Here is a 10635-nt window from a genome sequence, read left to right as displayed (position 1 = left end):
CTCATTACAATATTCCATGTCAGTGGCTAAAAATAGAGATGTAAAACTCCCAGTATCCACGTGTAGGCTGCTCCACGACTGCACGCAGTAGCTCGGAGATCTCACGGATTTGTTCCGCTGAGACGGTCCGTTTCCTACAAATATTCTCATTAGACATCGCGTGTAGCCTACGCTTTCAGTTGCTCCGTTCTCTCGGTTGCGTATAGAGGGTATATACAGCCGGTGTGCAGACCTTCTCTTCCAGCTGATAAGATGACGTAGAATGTAGAATTGTGTGTGTGTGTGTGTGCCTGTGTGTGCGTGTGTGACAGAGAGAGAGAGAGAGAGAGAGAGAGAGAGAGAGAGAGAGAGAGTCTCTTACCCTATGTGAATTTTAGAGAAGGGGGCGGAGGTTGAGGCAGAGAGGGAAAGATCAGCCTACCCTTGCCTGAGATTCGCAATTTAAATCATCCTCTGCGATGGTTGAGCGAATGGATACCCCAGTCACGCGAACGATCTGTGATCCTGCGGAAAAAATGAGGATGTAAAACTGTTCTAAATCACCGGCTGTTAGGTTAGGTAGCGATTGCTCATGCTGGATAAGACATCTGACGTGGAGAGGGGATCATCGCATTCAAAAAAGCATGGAGTGAAACGTCTTCGGCTGTGATCTCCTCCATGGGTGGCATCGTGGTTGATTTTTTTTATTCCTGACATTATTTTTAAGTAGGGGGGCCTTGGCGGCGCGCGACTCTATTTCTACGCTAACGGAAACCTGAGAGGAGGGGGAGGACGCCGCTGTTGCTCGGGGCTCTGAGAAGAGTCGACTGCATGGATTCCAAGAGTCCCGTTTTCACCGACGCTTCGATCTGAGAACGCGCTTCTCTCGTCCGTGCTGACAGCCCGGTGTCTGGTCTATCCATCACAGAGAGAGAGAGAGAGAGAGAGAGAGAGAGAGAGAGAGGAGAGGGAGACGCGTTGAGGGGCTAACACTGGGGAGAGCGCAGAGAGGCATCTCTTCTCCCGTTCAATCGATCCACCGGAACTGGACAGGCACGGGAATCAGCCTCGGTGCGCGTGTGAGGAGAGCGATATCGCCCCTGGGGTATTCTGCCACGGGAGGGCTTCGCGTCTGACGGAGCGGGAGGAGGATACACACCGACAACCACACGCTGACAAACGTCCAATTACGTAAAACAACAGATTCCCGGCGACATATATGTAATTCGAAAGGGATTATCTTGTGCAATCTCTGATCTTACAAAAAACAGCCCTCCCCTCTCCGGAGCGAAAGCCAGGTACGTGCTTGTTGTTACTGTGTGTCAGCCAGGCTTTCGGCATCGGACGCACAGCTGGTGCGTGTGGCCAGGTTTAAGTTGGCCATGGCAGTTATTCATGAACGATTATGCATTATGTCGCGAGTTCCTTGATTTTCCAGCGATGCATCCAGGCTCATCACTTAATTGGATATCACTAGCCTCAGATTTTTGACTTCAGCATGGTGAAACGCAGCACTACTTTGCGTCATTTGACCGTGTGACAACAAGAATAGGCTACACAATAATAATAATAATAATAATAATAATAATAATAATAATAATAATAATAACAATAATAATAATAATGAGATGCCGTTATTTATTAATTGGTAACTGCCATCGCTACATCATTATAACAATCATAATGATAACACTGGGTGGGTCGAACTTTTACTTGTTACATTTCAGACATCGCAAATCCTGTGGATTTGGGCGGAGGGGTAGGTGTGATTTATGCCCAGTGGCTCTTGCCATGCCGCGCTGTGCATATGCAGCCAGTGCCTCATCGAATTACATTACCTTACATTACATTTATTCATTTAGCTTACGCCTTCATCCAAAGTGACTTGCCAAGGGGCCGGGGAGCATTAGCCAATCATGGCGAGAGGGAATTCTCCGTGTTCTGCCACAACCGGTGGCGAGGGTCTGCCTTTAGTGTTTGCATTTGCATTTTTTCCTATGAACGCAGTTGCCGCTATGTGTGTGCGTGTGTGTGTGTGTGCGCGTGCGCGTGTGTGTGTCACGCACGCCGCGATGCAAGGCCCCTCGCGTGTTGCTGTGAGCTGGGAGGAGGCTGCAGGCCAAGACATAACATCACAGGTCAGTGCCTCAGTGGTATTGGATTTAAGGTGGTCAGGACATTCGACCGGCCTACTATGGGCAGCCTGAAGTTATTAGTCACCGAGTTGAGTAGGGGCTTTGCGGATGTTATCCAGACCGACTTGTGAAGTCACCATGACTGTCACATGCTCACATCTAGAGCTGCTGCTTGTAGTAGGCCTAGGCTACAACTTGAAGAACCGTTCGCTGCATGTACGACCACAGCTATGGCAAACTTGCATTGGCGACATGTGTGAAATATTTCGCCCACGGCCTTTCCTCGCAGGTGAACTGGGGTCGAAGGTGAGGAGGAGGGAGTGCACTATCATGATTAATTCTGCAACAGCTGACTTTCCCCGCCCCCTCGCACTGTTTACGGGGGTCTCAAATCGCCTCCTTTAACGGGACTCTTCCCAAAATAGAGGGAGGGAGGGAGTCGCATGGACCCTTCTCGAGTTCCCCGGTCGTCCAACGCCTCGTCAGCTCTCTCTCTCCCTTTCGCCGTTCATGCCGAATAGTCGCGAGCTTACCTCTGCAAGCGCTGTGCACAAAAATGGAAGAAGTCCACATCACATGGCCTCTGGGGACGTGCGGCGCGAGCCCACTCAGCATTGTTATTAAGCTGCACGACCCTGCTGTTGGGGCCGTCACGATATATTTGTCATTAATTGTGACTCCACCCTATGCTTTAGCTCATTAATATAATATTATGAGATGAAAAATAACAAGCTAAACAGCAAACCCCAGCACTGTAAAGTAGTCTGGTTGGTAGGCTAAGTGTTTTTCTGTTTGTTTGTTTTGATTCTACTTCATTGAGTCCGTTATTTTTCATGTTAGATTTAATGCGCTTTATTTGATCACTCACATAGCTTGGCCACGATTTCTATTCTATGCTGACAGACCGGCATAGGAGCTGGCATTTGAACGCTGTCATCAGTCCAGTGTCCTCTGGGCAGAAATATCTGTCCGCTAATGGAGAGAGAGAACACATTAGCGTTTAACCATTATTAGTATGGTAATTATTCTGGAGCGCCTAATTGCTACTGGCGCTGCCCTCGTCAGAATCACTGCGGGCGCACTTTGTAGTATGGGGACATTGGCAGGCCGGAGAGACGCGCGTCTTAAAATATCTCCTTCATTTTCCGCCACAGATGAATTCCTCAGCAGAGAAATGCGCATACAAATCTGTCCTACGATGATGGTAAAAATTATGGCATTATTCGTTTTTCAACTTTGAAAAAGTCACCATATAAATTATATGCAGAATATGCTAGTAGAAACTATTTGTTGATTATATAAGTATAATGATATTTGTAAATTCAATACAAAAAGAAAGAAACCATTAAGAATAAGTTGTTTGGGTAATCTAATTAAAATGCAATACTTTAGATGGTAGATCATCCAATTAAATAAGTAATCACTTTCTGGCAAGAAAGTTCTAATGAATTTGGTTTGAGGCATAGAGAACCGCACTACACAGTCTTTGTATGGAGGTAGATACCTGGACATAGCAAACCTGTTACAACTATACAAATGCAGAGCGAGAGAGAAAGGTGAGAGGGAGGGAGATTCACCAGTGTGAAAAAGACAGCGTGATATTACACTGTCTTTTTTAAACCGATGGAAATACTTTTTGAGAGATAGAGAAAGGGGGGTCTAGAATTGAGAGAACTCCGAGACCTGGGCTCTTTGGTTTCACATTCTGGGCATGAGATGAATGCCAGAGCGTGGGTCTCAGCATTTAGCATGACTGAGTTAGATAATCAGCACTCTCCCTGACCCCTGGGCCCAGCCACACTCACCTCCTGGTCCAGCACGGCACTGCCTGCTTTGGCGGCACTGCCTGCTTTGGCGGCACGCTGCGGCTGCTGGGTTTGTAATCGGAGAAGAATGTGTTCTCCAGAAAATTGGTCAGGGCTTGGTGAGGCAGTTTGAATAAAAGAGGGAAAATGTAAATATTACAGGGTTTATTCTATTCAGCCTGTTTTAATCAAAGGTTCTTGACAAAAGTTCTAATGGGTTGGCCATCAACAGAGTGTTCATCACAATGGTCAAGTTTTTCATGAAGTCATAGTGTAATACTGTGCCTGACAATAATCAGTGGCTCCACTATAGGTACATAAGTGGGATCAACTCAGAAGTTTGACGTGGAGCATGTGAGAACTGTGCAAAGGCAGCATGGGAAATGCTGAAGAACTTTGAGGCTGAGATTCTCAAAGTCTTATGTTAAAAAGCCCTCAATTCAGTACTGCTGAGCTACTCCAGCACTACTGTTGTGATTCATACATTTCATAGATGTAATTCTTTAAATCCTCATCGCCACATTCTGTCTGTATTATCAGATCAGATAATAATGTGGACAATTGCTGAAGTGCTGGAGAATGTTGCTGATGAAGATTTCTATTTAGATTAGTGAGCTATAATGTCATTGTACTGCTTGATAGTGGGGTAAGGCCATCTGATGTTGACTCTGACTTTAAAGACAAGGGGTGTACAGTATGGTGACATTTGCACAGTGGCTAAAAGCACACTGTTTTTCTAAAGGTAGATAATAAATCATGCACAAGACCTTTGTATTGGGAGTTAGAAACCGGAACAGCTCTGCAGTTTGTGCCTCAAAGTTTGGCATCACTTTCTCTGTGGAACAATTATCAGGGCTGTTCTAGAATACTCTGTGGATCAGGTAAAGTAATTTGCCATTCTAAAAACATTTCAGGGATGAAATCGTTCCAAGCATAATCCTGGCACTATCTTAGAGAGGGAAGCTAATGCTGTTACGCTGGCAAACCCGCAGTTGTTCATACTCCTCGCTGAAAATATTCCTGTGCCATGGAATCCCGTAGTAAATGTGTTAGTTGCTGTATTGTTTTAAGTTATGTATAATGGATAAGGAGCCACGCTTTTCCAATGACTGTACATCTCAGTGCATGCTAACGTGGAAAAAAATAGCCCATCAGACAAATAAATAAATAATTAAATCCAGCCGACCCACAATCTTCGAAGAACAAAAATCAGTATCTAATGAGATGTGGCCTTTTAGAGTCGTCCTTTAGGCCTCTGTCTGTCTCAGTCGTCCCATCATGACTGTATAGCTGGCTAAGGCAAACCGCAAAGACATGAATACATATCATGTTAATGAAGGGTAACGTCTAATTACAGAATATCAGTAGTCACACTGTGATTCACTCAAAGTGTCTCTGGCTCACAGAGAATGAGGGAGAGAGAGAAAGAGATAAAGGGAGAGAGACAAAAAGAGAGAGATGCAGAAGGGAAGGGCTGTTGGGACATGATGAATAAATGAATAAAATACTCACAGCAAACACATAATTATACAATAACAATTAAAGGCTGAAAACACTCACCGGTGTGTTATGGGTGCCTGCACCTAATCATATGCTCCCATGGACTTTCATTTGCCAAATCAGGTGTGTGTGTATGTGTGTGTGTAGTGAGAGAGAGAGAGAGGCTGTGTGTGTGTGTCTGTGTAGTGCGAGAGAGAGGCTGTGTGTGTGTCATGTGTTAATGTGTGGATATCTGTGTGTGTTTATGTGTGTGTGTGCATGTATGCATGCGTGCACTCATGTGTTTATGCGTGCATATCTCTGTGTGTGTGTGTGGGCGTGCGTGCGTGCATATCTGTGTGTGTGTTTATGCGTGAGCTCATGCACTCATGTGTTTATGCATGCATATCTTTGTGTGTGTATGTTGTGTGTGTGTGTACATATGATGCATACTACAGCTTCCTCCAGAGGATGGTCCATCCTATATAAAACACATAAATATGGATGTGGAACATCAACGTTATTGGAAAGCTTTGAAGAATATTTATTTCACTGAACCCATCAAAAACATGCTTGGAACCTCCCTCCTCTTCCTCATAATCTTCTTCCTCCTCTTCCTCCTCCTCTTCCACTCTCTCCTCATCTTCATCTTTCTCTTCCTCCTCCTCCTCGTCCTCATCTTCGTCCTCCTCCGCCCCCTCCTCTTCCTCCCTCTCATTAATTACTTTTTTTTAACCGAGCTGGGAACACGAACACACACCAAACTTGGCGTGAGACCTCTTTTTGGTGTGTGTGTGTAAATGTGTGTGTGTGTGTGTATTTGTGTGTGTATGTGTGTAATAATTCAAGACAGAATCTCTACTCTCATTATCGTTGTTATTTACCTTAAGGAGCTGACGCACACACAGACGCACACATGCAAATGCACAGGAACACACACTCGCTCAATCTCACACATGCGCTGGGGAATATATGTTTCTGTGAGTTTGTGTGTGTGTGTGTGTGTGTGTGTGTGACAGGAGGAGGTTTATTCCAGTCCACATGTTGCTGAAAATATGTCCCTTGATAAATTCTGTGAAATCTCACCAATTCCTTTGAATGCTTGTTGGTAGCATGTTTTGCAGGTTTCCTGCTGGTCATTACTACAGTGCCATGTCACTGTAAGCCCTGCTGGTCATTACTATAATTACTATAGTGCCATGTCACTGTAAGCCCTGCTGGTCACTCTCCATCCATCCCTGACCCCTCCCTCCTCAACACTTTCAGGCCTGGATGTACAAAGAGCATATTTTTCTGTCTGCCATATTGCGTGGAATTACCAAAGCTTTCACTTGATTGTCACACTCTCACGCGGAGGTCAGGGGAGGATCAGAATGGGTAGCATTAACATGTGGGAACCTGATCAGAGTGGGTAGCATTGATATGTGGGAACCTGATCAGAATGGGTAGCATGTGGGAACATCATCAGAATGGGTAGCATTGATATATGGGAACCTGATCAGAATGGGTAGCATGTGGGAACATCATCACAATGGGTAGCATTGATATGTGGGAACCTGATCAGAATGGGTAGCATGTGGGAACATCATCAGAATGGGTAGCATTGATATGTGGGAAACTGAGGTCGGAATGTTCCTCTACAGTCGCTTTCAATATTTCATACACTCCACCTGTGAACTTTGTGCATTTAAGAGAAACTTACTTTTGTGCAGAAATAAATCAGTGTGTGTGAGTCAGGAGGGTCTTTTTGATGGCCTGTGTGTGTGTGTGTGTGTGTGTGTGTGTGTGTGTGTGTGTGTGTGTGTGTGTGTGTGTGTGAGAGAGTCAGGAAGGTATTTTTGATGGCCTGTGTGTGTGTGCCTGTGTGTGTGTGTGTGTGTGTGCCTGAGTCAGGAGGGTATTTTTGAAGGCCTGTAGATATTTCAGGTGTGCCTGCTGTTTGTTGTTGATCCGGAAGAATGCGCGCTTATGGCTCAGACACACACTGCAGATGAGTCAACTCTATCAATTAAGCATCTCAAATTCATTTGCATACGCTGCAATGACATATACAAATCACAGAGTGTGTGCATGTGTGTGTGCATGCGTCTGTGTGCGTTTGTGTGTGTGTGCATGCGCGTGTGTACATGCGTGTGTGTGTGTGTGTGTTTTTTGTGTGTGTGCATGTGTGTGTGTGTGTATGTGCTTTTTGTCCTTTATATCTTCTCACGTGTGGTAAACACACACATGTCTCCTGGGGTCTGTTCTATATGGATGCAGCAGCTCTCTAACACTGAGCCTATAGCCTGCATACCTTCCCCTCCTAATTGAGCTGTCGTGCCAAGAAAACACACCAAAGCCCAATCCATCTCTGGCACGGGCTATAAAATGCTGACACAGTAGGAAACAGATTGCTCACACACACAGGGTCAGCAGTGGAACGGCATTGGAGCCCCGCATATGACCTTTGACCTCTGAGCTCCCTGACCCTAACCTGCCCCCCACCCCTGGCCCTACCCCTATTCCTCCTAGAAGCCCCCGCCTCTGTGTCACTCCAGAGTCATATAGTGTGTGTGTGTGTGATGCAGGCCATAGTAAATTTGATGCTGATTGGCACTATCAGATGGGGAGCCTCGCTGATACACTGATAACTTCAGTGATAATACATTAACTGATAAGATATGAGATGGCCGGCCATCTGGCATAGATGGAAGATTGTGCCTGAATGTAGCGTACATCAGTCGCATCTCTCTCTCTCTCTCTCTCTCTCTTATCTCTCTATTACACACACACACGCACACACACTCACACACACACACAGGAGAAATTAGAGAGAATTCATATCTACATTTTTTCATCAAAGCAGGTGCCACATGGTAATAGATGCAGACACATGGAACACACTGATGAGCCCGGCATACGGTTCCTACATTGCAGCTCTGCCTGTCAGCAATCTCAGGCTCTGTGTCACATGCTCGCATACTGAATGTATAGAAAGAGTATATTAGCTTGCAGGCTCTCTTGTCCATTTAGGGGGAACATAGTAATGTTTTAAAAAAATAAATAACGAAAAACACTCGTTTCAATTCCCTGTTTCCATGGCAACAAGTGTGGACTCCCCGTGATGCTGATGGAGCCCCTAATCTCAATCAGTATGAGAGCAAATGCAAGACAGGGACCCACACCTCAGCAGTGTGTGTGTATGGTGGGTGGGTGGGGGGCTGTATGTGTGTGTGTGCAGGTATGCATGTTCTGCACGTATATGCACCTGCCCAGTCGGTTGTGTGTGTGTGTGTGTGTGTGTGTGTGTGTGTGTGTGTGTGTGTGTGTTCTTGACCACATGTTCCACACATGTATCTGCCCACCTGCCTCTGTGTGTGTGTGTGTGTCTGTGTGTGGCACTAAGGCACTAATAGATCCCATCCATCCAGGGGAGATAAAGGCATCTGGCACAGGAGAGAGGGAAGACAGGTAACTTAAATGGTGGGAATCCTAAGAGGACACACACACACACACACACACACACACACACACACACACACACAGACTGAGAATAGGACACTGATCTACAGGGGATAGTGAGCACTGGACTGGTGCTGGTTCAATGAGTGCCTCTGACGAGCGAATGATGCTGTGATTGATCCACCTGGGATGGGAATGCTGAAAGTGGCGTCTTCATCTGCATTAAGATGACACAGTGGAGGGTGGAATGTTGCATTGTGCTGCCGCTATACGGTTCTCTTGGGCAGTGTAAATTACCTAACGAGTGTCTACATGTTAAAATAGTGTTTTATTAAAATACCAACAGCCTTACAAGCCTTCTGGCAAATAACACCCACCTCATACACACACACACACACACACACACACACACACACACACACACACATACATACACACACACACACAGAGGAGTCATGTACACTCACCAGTGTGCGCTTAATCTTCACAGCACCCAAGGGACTTGATCCACACATTCATAGCTTTTATTAGCAGAGATATTTTTATTGGTATCATGTTGACTGAATTGAGAACCATATGGGATCCCTCCAGAAACGTAAACAGACCTCCATGGCCTGCGAATTGCTCTCTTCGCTTCTCTTTTCCTCCCATAGTCCCTCTCATCTCTCCCTCTGCACTCTCCTCTCTTGGCTTCCTCCCTATCTCTCCCCCTCTCCCTCCCTCTCTCTCTTTCGCTCTCGCCCTCCCTCTCTCTCTCTTTCTCCCTCTCTCCATCTCTGTTGAGAGTGTGGCCCTTGCTCGGGGGCTCAGGATTGAGTGATGAAAGAGGAGGAAGTGAGTGGGAATCTGGCTACTTTAACTTGAGATTATGTTCACTCATTTGCTAATCTGGCGAGAACACAGTTCAAAGTCCTGCCTATGTCCTGCCTTCTCCCTCTCTCACTCTCCCCTCTCCCCTCTGTCTCTCTCTCTCTCTCTCTTTCTCCCTCTCTCATCCTCTCTCTCTCTCTCTCTCTCTCTCTCTCTCTCTCTCTCTCTCTCTCTCTCTCTCTCTCTTACACACACACACACACACACACACATTCCCTGATGCATGACTGGGGTTTTCTGGCTGCTTTGCTCATTCAGCTTCTCCCGCCGCCTTTTCTTCTTTTGGAAAGACCCTGCCATTTTCACCTCATGGATTATTTACAGTCTAACAGTGGTATAGCCCTCCGTTACATCTATGCCCACATATTTCACCTGCGTCCCCTGCACACCATAAAGCCAGCCAACCTTTGTGCTCATCCCAGGCCTCCAGAGAGGAGAGGCCCGTTGGCACATTGGCTGCGCTGAGGAAAAGTCCAAGCCGTGGAGCATTACAGAATGAAAGATTTGTTGTCCAAACTGATGGTGGCTCGCTGGGTGTTGCACCCATATGTGTGAAATCGTTATAATTTAAACATAATGAGACCCTTTCTGTGTGTGTGTTGGGGGGGACTGGGTGTATGTGTGTGTGTGTGTGTGTCTGCGCACGCATTTGGGGTCCTTCAAAATCATTCTAATTTTTGCTGCCAAGTACTTAAACCATCATGTAGTGCCTTTGCACACACACACTCACACGCACACACACACATGCACACGCACATGCACACACACACACCCACACACATACACACACACACACACACACACACATTCAAACATACACACATTCAAACACACACATGCATTTGGTCATTCTAGATGAAATTGGAATGGTGAGTGAGACCCCCCCCCCTCTCTCTCATTACGGAGTAGGTCAGTTTCTGTTGTAA

At 46.1% G+C, this 10635-nt stretch overlaps 1 protein-coding gene across 4 annotated transcripts in view; it reads left to right on the top strand.

Moving 5' to 3' along the window:
• The first annotated feature begins 212 nt into the window (after positions 1-212).
• slc8a3 (solute carrier family 8 member 3) overlaps positions 213-10635 on the top strand; it is a 93718-nt gene continuing 83295 nt past the window's right edge. For 3 of the 4 annotated variants that reach the window (XM_048228547.1, XM_048228549.1, XM_048228546.1), the window contains exon 1: positions 213-1277. The gene's annotated coding sequence lies outside the window, so the exon portion shown is untranslated. The remainder of the gene's footprint in view (positions 1278-10635) is intronic. The other variant, XM_048228548.1, reaches the window with a different exon arrangement.

The sequence above is a fragment of the Alosa alosa genome, chromosome 19 (assembly GCF_017589495.1).
Source record: "Alosa alosa isolate M-15738 ecotype Scorff River chromosome 19, AALO_Geno_1.1, whole genome shotgun sequence".
Taxonomy (NCBI): domain Eukaryota; kingdom Metazoa; phylum Chordata; class Actinopteri; order Clupeiformes; family Clupeidae; genus Alosa; species Alosa alosa.
The sequence above is the reverse complement of the archived record's forward strand: the minus strand, read 5'-3'. Positions and strand labels throughout refer to the sequence as shown.